Here is an 11,503-nt window from a genome sequence, read left to right on the forward strand (position 1 = left end):
GCACCAGCGCGCTTTTCTCCGGCGAGCAGGAGAAGCGGACCGAGGACTCGCGGGGGCCCGCCCAGACTCAGCCGCGCCCGCTCATTGGCTGCTCTGCGGAGACAAAGGTAAAAATATGCAAATCGGCCGAGCCCGCCTGGTGGGGCTTGCGCCTCCGCTTATCTCCCGGGCTCTGCCGTGGAACTGGGAAGGCGAGCCGCAGGCACCCTCCCCGGCCGAGCAGGAGGCCGAACCGCTGCCCTACCCTCGCCAGAGCTGAAGCAGGAGGCGTGGGGGAAATGACCTCCTCGCCGCTGATAACCAAACTGACCATTTTTGCTGTGGAACCAGAGGCTGCAGTGTCTGAAACGAAGACTTTACTTTTATGCCATCGCCCTATCTGTGCAGGTGATATATGAGGGGAACTTCACGGATATTTTTTGCTCTCTGGACTATTAAAAACCCATATAACGTTTGAACCTGTTTCTGGCCATACAACAGTAAACAAAGGAGGTAAAAAGGAGCCAGACGATCAAGATGTTTCCCATTCTTGAAGCTGAAAATGCAGTATAGCCGGGAGGTGAGTCCTGCAGTAACCTGAGGCTAAAATGTAATTTACACTCATCTCTTGCTGAGCCACCATTAGCTGGAATATAAGGTAGGGTTGTAGACTATTCAGTCACAGCCATAAAAGTAGGCAAAAGCAAATTCAGCCCCATCCAGATTTCATGCCCGACAATAAATTCTCCAGGTTCCAGTTTCACAAAATGCTTGCCTTTATTTATGACCTCTGGACTCAGTCCTGCAAACATTCAAGATAAGATGGGCGGTCTTGAGTAGCTCAAGGTGCACTGATGTGCCAGCTCACTTGGGTGGAAAGGTAAAGGCATGTATCAATATTTGTTTGCTGCAACATGCACATATTTTGAAGAGCAAACTGGCATCTGACCTGACATGTGCCACATACAAGTCATGTTAGGGCAGAGGGTTTAAAACAAACAAACTAAAAGGAAGGAAAATGCTAATAAGGGAACTGGATACAAAGAGCAGAATTCCTGTACAGCTGATAATTTTGTATATTTTTCCCTATCTCTTCTTAAACTGTCAAATGATTTAACTTTATGTTGGTGTCTACCAACATTTAATGAACATCTGCTATTTCTGGATTTACTCAACTTCCAATGAGATTCTAATTTAATGTTTGTAATAATCATGGTAGTCTTTCTACTTATCAACATTTATAGTGCTATTCTAAGGACACTTCCCTAAGCCCCACTCAGCAGACTTCAGTGGAATTATGTGTAGACCTACTTAGGGGCGCTCTTGTAATGTATATCTATAGCATTCTAATACTTTCTGTTATTACTAACAATATTAATATGTTTTTGTTCTTCCTCTGTCTTTTCTCTTACGCTTTGAATCAGTTCGATTATCAAGAACATTTTAACAATTATTTTTAAGTCACAGAATTTCAGTTGGAACAAGAAGATGCGTGTCCAGTAGCACCTTAGCGACCAACTAGATTTTTCTAGGTGTGAACTTTCAAGAGTCAAAGCTCACATCCTGGAAAATCTAGTCGGTCTCTGAAGTGCAACTGAACTCAAATCTTGCTCTTCTACTACAGACCAACCCACCTGAAACTATCAGCTGGAACAGTTATTTTGTGAGTGTGTAAGACACTGTCACGTTGCAACCAAATGATGGTGACCCTGTAGGGTTTTCAAGGCAAGAGACCAACCAAGTTGGTTGCCGTTGCCGGTCTCTGCAACCCTGGACTTCCTTGGTGGTCTCCTATCCAAGTACTAACCAGGTCTGACCCTGCTTCATTTCCAAGATCTGATGATATCTGGCTAGCTTGGGCTATCCAGGTCAGGGCCAACAGTTATCTTACTCTTCATTAAAAGATGCACCAAGTAAAATCCCCTCATAATCAACCATCATACTATCTGGCTGCCTAGATTTAGACAACTAGTTGCCAAATGCCTGTTTCTTGAGAATCTGGCCATCCTAGTTCTACCTTCTATTTTTAATTCTCATAGTCTAGCAACGTAATCCTAAACAGAGTTACGTCTTTCTATGTCCTTTGAAGTCAATGAATTTAGAAGAGTGCGACTGTTTAGGATCGTACTGAAAATCACCGTTACAGAACTTTGGTTAATGAACGACAGTATTTTTCGCACTCTTCTAAGTGGAACAAGCAAGTAACATCCATATTCTAAACCCATTAATTACCATTGTGATTATATTTTTCAGATTTTTAAAATAGTTTTATTGAGCTTATAGTTTTTCCTATGACATTTCTTCTACTTTTTTGTCTCTTTGTAAGCCATTTTAAGAATCAAGCTGGCTAGGAGTCCAGGAGAGAAAATGTTCAGATAAAGAATATGCAGGCTGACGACGTCAGTAAGTAAACAGAGCATTGGGAACACATGGCATTTGTATTGGGACAAACCCTTTTTTTATGGGGACATATTCATTCTGTCACTGCTTCAACTTGGCTGTGGGCTTGAAAACTACAGCACTGATGGAGCAAACAAAGGGGATCGTAAGTCTAATTTTATTTATGTATTTATTTTATTTTCATTTATACCCCACTTTTTCCCCCTGTGGGGACCCAAACAGGCTTACATCATTCTCCTTTCTTTCATTTTATCATGTGAGGTAGTTATTGAACAGTTTTAGGATATCCAAACAGGTTTTTCTCTTTCTTATTTCCTCCATTACAGTGGGATCACATTTTATAGCTCTAAAACTACAGGTTGCTACAGGTGAGAAAATGCTCCTCCCAAATCAACTAAAATGTATGCCATCTTTAAAGTTTTTTACTTGCAAACTGCACATCTTGCTAAGCTACAAGCAACAGCCTGACAGCAGAGGAAGATGGGGCTGGCTAACTCAGATCACATGGAATATCACTATGCCTGCATAACACTCTGCATAGCTGCAGGCTGTTACCACTAAGAATATTTTTAACAGCTATGAACATTTTTAAAACAAAGGTGATAAGATTTCCATTCAGATACCTCACAGCCTGCCAACTGTTACTTGGAATTAACTATTTGCTGTTTGGCACAGAAACACTGCAGCTACAAGCCAATCCTGCACTGTCCATGTTCTCTCCTTACTTGTCTTGCTTTGTTAGAGTCGCCTTTCACCTCAGTCTATTTCATGCATGTCCATTGTTTCAGCTGTGCCTCTTTATTGTCTTTCAATAGCATCGCTGGCAATGGGACAATGGCTAAACAGGGTGAACCCTGTCTTTCATGGGAAAGCAGAGGGACCTTTCACTTGCAATTCTATGGTTGCGCTTCAGTCAACAGCATTGACAAATAATGTTGAGGGTTTTTATTTGGGGAGGGATAAGGCAGAGCAACTGAGATCTGAAAAGATTCATCTGCCTTGTAAGACTCTTGAATGCTGGTGATTTCAGTTGTGTAGACATCTTGAACAGCTTAATAGAGATCAGTTGGGGGGCAAAGCTGGGGCCCTGCAAAGAATTAAGTGGGGGGAGGGAAGCACTTTGGAAATCTCCCTCCAGGAGTCCGTACACTCCCAGGGTCTTAAGAAAGCGAGTTTTTCTACCACCATCCTGGTTTTTCCCCTTTCAGTGCCTCTGGGTTGCTCTCTACATTCCATGTTTCTTAGGCATTCTCAGTCCTCGTAGAACTGTTTTCTTTTCTTTTGGTTAATTCACGGCAATACAGCCCGGAAAACCCACAACAACCATTTTCCCCTTCATACTAAAGAGTCTTTCAAATATGTAGAAAACCTTATGCATTATCTGGGGAGCAAGATTCAATCCAGCAGCAATTTCCTAGTTGGTCTTTAATGTGCAAGTAGATTTCCTAGATGGTGCTTAAGGTGCTACTGGACCCAAATCATGCTGTTCTACTGCAGACCAACATGGCTGAAACAGTATCTAAGGGTAGGTGGCCTAGTTTTGCTGCTTTGGTGACATATAGTCATGAATTCTATGTCTAAACAGGGCGCTTTGAAAATCCGCCTTTGAGTCACAGCCCATGTAGAGCAAGTTAAGAAAGACCCATGGTCCCGTCCTGCAGATTGAGAGCCAAGCTACAAGTGATGCCTGACACAGGTTGGACACTTGTCAGCTTCCCTCAAGTTTTGATGGGAAATGTAGACGTCCTGGTCTTGCAGCTTGGCTCTCCATTTAATTGAAGTTTACAGAGCGGCAGTCTATGGGAGGGAGAACATGCAGTCGGGAGGGGAGTGCAGGCATCAGGCTCTTTCCAGGAGCCCCTCTTCCCCTCCATTGGGTGTGGGGGGGACGGTTTCTGTAAACTTCAATTAAACGGAGAGCCAAGCTGTAAGACCAGGATGCCTACATTTCCCATCAAAAATTGAGGGAAGCTAACAAGTGTCCAACCTGTGTCAGGCATCACTTGTAGCTTGGCTCTTAGTGTTACGGTTAGGGAAGGGGGAAAGTGGCCTTCCTTGCTGGAAACTTTCTCAGACTAAGATTTCCCTGGAAAGCACCCTAGTAATCCATTGCCACCACGAGGGATCTGCTGGGATGGTGCCCTTCTAGCTCAGTCCTAGCAAAATTACAACGTAACAGGGTGGAACCCCTGAAAAATACTTTTTTGCAAACTGTGTAGCGCCTGGGCAATCCGGCTTGTAGGGGAGAGATTCAGAGAAATATCCCAGAGAATGAAACTTTTAAAAGGCCTTATGGAAAGAAGATTTATTATAGGAAAAAAGGGGGAGGGAACAATGGGTGGATTCAAAAGGGATAGGAAAGGGAACAAAATACAAAACACAGGAAAGAGCGCACTATCACACAGCACACAATCAAATAAAACAATAATGTTGAGCTAACTTAGCTAAGTACACTTTACCTAGGTTGTAGCAGGTTCCTCAGAGCATGTACAGAATTCTTTGCAGTACCAAGATAGTGGAGGAGTACTTAACCCCTGGCATGCTGGTCTTAGGTCTCCAGATGTTTCAAAGTGGAGCAACGAACAGTCTAGAGCTCCCAGATATTTATGGGCATTAGATTCTGACTTAAGCGAGCCTCCTTGGTGAGACTGATCAGTGGATCTAACCAATCCCAAGCAAAGCTCCATCTCTAATGTCAGAGACTATTGCTACCAATCATAATTATTCTGGGATGGTTCAACCATTTTAATGGCTCTGCACTTCCATGACAAATAGGGAATCTGGCCCAAGCTGGTTGCTCTTTGTTAAAAAAGGATTAAGCTGACCAGATAGCTCCAAAGTGGAATGGAGGATAAAGCGCTGTCCTCATGTGAGCCCTAGGGGAACAAGAACCCAGACGGTGCAGGTGGCACTCCTGAGCCATATTGAGTCTTAGGATTCTATCACATTTAGTAAAACAGAACTTTTGGGAGCAGTTCCTTTTCTGTAAATTGGAGTTCTGCTTTTAATATTCTTTGAGAGATGTTTTATTAATGATTTTTATATTGGTTTTAAATATTTAATTGTGATCTATCTTAGTATTGATGAGAAAAGTAGACTATAAATGCTGTAAAATAACTAATATTAGACCTAGTCACTTTACTATTATAAGTGGTGAGTTTTCTGAGAAACATAATAACTTTGAACTAGGGGGAAAATCACATTGTATTGGTACTTAGAAGCTTTGCAATAGAGGAGTCCATGTCTCAAGATACTGCATGGAAGGTAATGTAGATGAAAATGCTTGGTTGATGTAACTATAAGCTGGTTGTACTATGATCTTGAAATCTGAAAGGTCAAAATGACTTATCAGGGTGATTGAATGGAGTAAGAAGAGCCACGTGGGTATTTTAAAAAGGTGCCGGAACTAATCTCTGTAGTCTGTAGATTAATAGTAATTCTGGGAGATCTCCAGTCCCCACCTGGAAGTTTGGCCTCATCTAAACAACACACTTCTAGTGCTTTAAATTGTTTTGAAAACTGTAAAAATGAATTGTTTTTAATAACCTCTCATATGTGGTTATTACAGAACAGCTTAATAAATATCAGGTGGAAGTACTTTTGCACCATAGGCAATATTTCTGAGAACCTTAATTGCTATGAAGAAAGGGAAAATATCACACTGTCTTGAGCACAAGTTTTGCTTAGGAGCAGAGTCAGTGCTTTTGTCTCATTTCTGTACCTGTTATTTTAGTACAAATCAGTTTTACTGGGGGTGGTCAGCACTGCCAGTACCAGATTATTATTTATTTAAAATATTTTTATTTAAAAGCGTACCTTTTCCCTGACTCAATCAGGACCCAAGGCAGCTAGTAATAAAATGCAATAAACAATATAAAACCACCTAAGTAAACATTAAAACTGTTCAAAACTACTACTTAAAAAAACTGTGCTCAGTTTCCAGTAGCTCAGACTTGGGTTGTTCCAAATGCTCTTCAAAATAGTTTTGTTTTACAGCCTTGCTGGAAAACCAGGACATTATAACCCCCTCTGACCTTTTCCAAAAAGCTGTTCCATGGTCTTGGGACAGCCCCTGAAAAAGCCAAAGTTGGGGATGCTACAGAGTGTGTGCCCTAGACAGAGGGGGCACAGCCAATAGGCCCTGCTAGGGAGAACAAAGCTGCCCCCCAGGAACATGGAGGAAGAGGTAGTATATGGGTCCCAGGTCATGAAGGGGTTTAAAGGCAAGCACCAGCACCTTGAATAGGACTTGTAAATGAATTGGCAGCCAACGAAGGGACTTTAAAAGAGAAGTGATATGGTCCCAATGGCTAGTTGGGCTGATGCATTTTGCAGCAGCTGAAGCTTTCTAGATCTCTTCAAGGGCAGCCCCATACATAGCACATTACAGTATTCTAGGCATGATTGGAGGATGGGTCAAGCATCTGTAAATAAGGAACCAGCCTCCTAATTAAGTGAAACTGGGGGAAAGCAAAATTTTTGCTATCATTGTCAACTCTCAACTCCCCAGCAGGAGACTAGAATCCAGAAGGACTCCCAAACTTTTAACAAAGTCTTTCACCGAAAGTTATACTCCATAGGTATTAATGAAAACAATCTGCTGTTCAGCTGGAAATGGATGCAACTTGCATGCCTTGCAGGCGACAGATCCCCAAGCATGGCAAATTCTTCTCTATGTGCTAGGCCTTTTCTAGTGATGACAAGCTGACAACACCTAATCATATGGCAACAGCTGACAGAGCAGCAGAAAATGGGAACTGCCTATTAGTAAATACAGCATCAGAAACTGAAAATGAAGGCTGCTTAATAAGTTAGGGGGAGTGAGATGGGAGAATAAGTAATAGGGCCGAAAGTTTCCTGCTCTATTGCCAGATAGTTTTCAGAAGCTGTTTCTTTCAGATCTGATTGCCTGTTTTAAGAATGCAGGTGTGTGAAAGAACAAGGGAAATCCAGACTGTCTAGACCTTCTCTTATATTTATTCTAAAATGAGCCACTATCCAGCCTTGTTTGGGGAAAGATTTATTTATATGCTTCAGATTTTTTCTGTCATAAGAAATTGTAACATTGAGAAATCATAATGGTGGGACATTTTAGTCTTCCTAGATATACTGTTGCAGATCTGAAAGTCGTTCTACAAAAACAGAATATAGAACCCAAAGGTGCTGAATTAGAACTCCTCAAGAAACTAAACACAGCCTCTTATTCTGGTTTAAACAAAGACATATTTATGCTTACTCGGTAAAATTTCTAATAGCTCAACAGGACCTACTTTTAAAATATTTAATTTACTCTTCTTAACATGCATCTTACTATAACCTTTTACTGATAACAATTAATTTTCTTTTTCAGATTATTTCTTCCTTGATTAACTGTTTATCCTATTTAATTACACTTTTTGTTTCTCTATATGACGTTGAGAGGCTGGAACCTCTGACCTCTCTCATCATTTATTATGTATAACACCCTAATCCTTCTCATTCTCTTACACAGATCATCACACAGAGAAAGATTTTTGATGGGATACATACCAAGAGACCTGGCACTTACCTTTTTGAGGTCTTTGTGTGCATGCACGTTAGTGTGGTGCGATGATATCACTTCTAGGAGTGACATCATTGTGCAGGGCCTGGGAGTGCACATTCATCTTCCAAAGTGGCAGACTTTTCCAAAATTGCCTGAGATGAGGGAAATCATCACACTGTTTCCTTGACGAAGACCGTGCCAGTGAAACACCCCCCCCCCCAAATTGATAAATCTGTGGAGGTTATGAAGCATACCGACATGGAGAAGAGAATAAGAGAATACCAAAATGGAAACAGTAGACAGCAGTGTGGTCATTGGGACACGAGAATGCATTTGCTTGTTTTTCAGTGGTGGGAGCATTTATTTAAATACGGCAATAGCCTGGAAAAGGGTGAGGGATTCATCTCAGGTATACTACATCTTGTGGAAGCCCAGAAAACATTGCTTGGCTTCTCCAATGTCCTCACAAAGTTAGGGAGAGCCTGTGTCCTCTTTCAGGTGATAGAAAAAGACTGTATTAAAAATGCACTCACAGGATCAAGCATGCCGGTGGATTCTTTTGGGTTGACTCAGTTATTGAAACCTATTTGCAGAGTGAAAGAGGTGATAGTGGATGGGTTTCTTTGGTGATCGGGCCTAGACTGCGACATAAAGTCGCCAGTGGGACTTTGAACCTGTTGTTGGGAAACTCATCCTGCATGTCTGGCTGCATCACTGCTTTTGGGAATGGCCAGATGAATCTTGTGGCTGGCGGGCTTAGCAGGCCTAATCAGAGATAACAATATGCCTTGAATCTCAGTGGGGAAGGCAGGTTATAAATGAAATAAATGAGATAATGACAGACAGACAGATGCCTACCTAAAGAAAGGTAAAAGTATGCAGAGTGTCTTTCAGTACACAACCTACCAGGCAGGCATATTGGCCAGACATAATATTACACTGCCATTTAAACATATGTTAAAATGCAAAGAAAAGTTCTTTGTTTCAGCTTTATATCAGGAGCCAAACACTGAACAATTTTAGGGGTGTATTAGTTCAGTCCCTTGTCAAGCAGTGTAATATGTAAATCCTGTAACACACACTAGGGGGTGCAGCATATGTATACCTAAACACAGTTGGAACCTTTAAGCACTGTTAAGAAACTGGCCTTTAAAAGAATAGTGAGATAGTTTCCAGGTACTGTGTTTAGATAATTTAGAATTAACTCTTCAGACATGATGGGTATTAAATGCAAGTTAAAAGTTATTTTTTCTTAGTTTCATCCAAGATTTAAGAATAAGATTTATAGATATTTTGGCAAAATTTTATTAGATTAGAAGCAAATAGAGTACAAATAAACCATAATTTATGGTGAGGGGTTTGCTATAATGAGGAACTTGGGCTATTGGTTATACATGGCACTTGGCAAGAATTGATGTTCATCCCGTGCACATCCAGTACTGATTTCTTTATTTGTCACCTTTTCACTTAGAATGGCACTCAACACAGCATACAAGAGATGAGAGAATAAAACAACGATACTAAAATAAACACTTCATGTAGCTTAATAATGTACTCTTAACATTAATACCAGCAATTGTACATGGAAAAGTGACTAAGAAATGAATAAACAGAAGATCTCAACTCCCTCTAGCAAAACTCCCTGGCAAAAAAGATGAGTTTTGACTAATTTCTTAAAAATAACAAGAGCAGGCCCGGCAAATCTCTCTAGGAAGGAAGTTTCACAATACTGGAGCAAGTACTAAAACCATTGTTTCTAGCAGAGGACAACGTCCCTGCTGATACGAGCAGCACCTATGAGCTGTGATTTTATAAATCACAGATCATGCTTATAACTATTGTATGTTTCAGTTTAAGACCTCAAGTCAAAGAAACTTATTGTTAGTAAAGAAAAGGATTATTAGGAGGAGCACCCAAAGTGAGGGCCAAGCATCATTTCTCTGGGTCCAGTGCACTGTTGTAACACGGCCTCCTCCCACAATATTATGCCATCCTATATGACCAGTTGCAGGAATTATAACAGCAAAAGATCTGTTTCATGTATGATTACCAGATTATGGTATAGGATTTGTAGGCTGGGCCAGGATCCCACTAAAATATATTCAACTTACCTATCTCTATAGTCCAGACCAAATACTTACTAGCTTTTAACCCTTACTGAGGCAGAGCTGCTTGGGAGAAGGTATCTTCTCATACACCATTTAGGCTTTAAAGCTTGTATATTGAACATGGCTTGGAAACAAGCTAGTTAGCTGCTGCTAATCAAAAATTACCTGCATCCTATGACTTGAGGTAGCAAACGTCCAAACGGTCACATTTCAAACCACTTTCAGATTTTGCAATTAAACTAGGAAGTACATGAATTGAGCTTGGTGCTGGCTTCTCCCCTTTCTCTTCTAGTATAAAGCTTGATAACAGAATTGTGATTAAAACCTAACTTTGGTTACCCATTTATACTCCTCCATTTCTCTAGGCTTAAAGCAGCTTACAAGTAATAATTAAAAGATTACAAATTAAAAACAAATAACATTTTAAAACCCCAATCCTCCACTCTCCTCCCCCAAGATGCCTGCTAATCATACCCCATTGGAAGCCCTTGCAAACAAGCAAGCCTTGCAGTAGCACCTGAAGATCTCCTGTTAGTAGCTTCGCCTCCCCTCTTAGAGGAGCCCATGCCACAGAGTGGGGGCCACGATGAAAAGGGCACAGGCTCTAGACAATGCCTGGTGGGCCATCCAAAGTGGCCCAATTGGTGACATTCTGAAGACTGGAGTTGGCACATCAAAACATTGGACTTGTAATGAATATGGCAGAAATGGACAAGTTAACAAGGAAGTTAAAAGAACAAGATACTTTGGACTATGTTATGAATTGGGAGAAATTTAAGAATTATGTGGGGGAAAAGTGGGACATGAAAGGAAAAATGTGGTCTTTGGATAATTGCTAGAAGGGGAGAATAGATCTGGTTTGCAATTAGTGATGGAAATATGATAGTATATGTTAAGAAGAATATAGTAATATTGAAATAAATATTAGAGATATATCTGGAATATGATAGATAGAGATGAGTATATTATGGTTATATTATATTAGAGGTTAGGTTATGTTATATAGTATATATTATAATGTAGAAATACTTAAATTTACATAGTAGGTGATTTAGTATAAATGAAGGGAATGGGAAACTGTTGGAAGTCAACTGAAAAGGGGGAATGGGTGGGAATAATATAATGTGATGGTTGTTAAAAAGTATGTATGGTGATTTATATATATTGACCCATCCAATAAAAATTCTTTTAAAAAAAACATTGGAGGAGAAGATTTTTTGGATATGTGAGCTCCAGATAGTGAAAAGCTTTAAAGGTCTTAACCGACACCTTCCATTGAACTCAAAAGAAAACTGGCAAGCAATGTAGCTGTTTCAAAAGGGGCAAGATGTGTTCTCATCTGATAGCCCCAAATAATAATCAGGCTGTCACATTCAGGTCCAAGTGCAGTTTCCAGGTTATCTTCAAGGACAACCCAACACAGCTGGATACAAGCATCTAACTATGAAGTTACAAAAGCTCAGAGCAGCATAGCCAGAAAGGAGAAAGTTGG

General features: G+C 40.6%; 1 long non-coding RNA gene across 1 annotated transcript; it reads left to right on the forward strand.

The window, feature by feature from the left end:
* Positions 1–20: 20 nt before the first annotated feature.
* LOC129337422 (uncharacterized) lies at positions 21–11,199 on the forward strand. The gene is made up of 3 exons (XR_008597815.1): positions 21–559; positions 2,306–2,382; positions 7,871–11,199. It is a non-coding gene; the product is annotated as an uncharacterized LOC129337422 (long non-coding RNA).
* Positions 11,200–11,503: the final 304 nt, after the last annotated feature.

The sequence above is a fragment of the Eublepharis macularius genome, chromosome 11 (assembly GCF_028583425.1).
Source record: "Eublepharis macularius isolate TG4126 chromosome 11, MPM_Emac_v1.0, whole genome shotgun sequence".
In the NCBI taxonomy this organism is placed as follows: domain Eukaryota; kingdom Metazoa; phylum Chordata; class Lepidosauria; order Squamata; family Eublepharidae; genus Eublepharis; species Eublepharis macularius.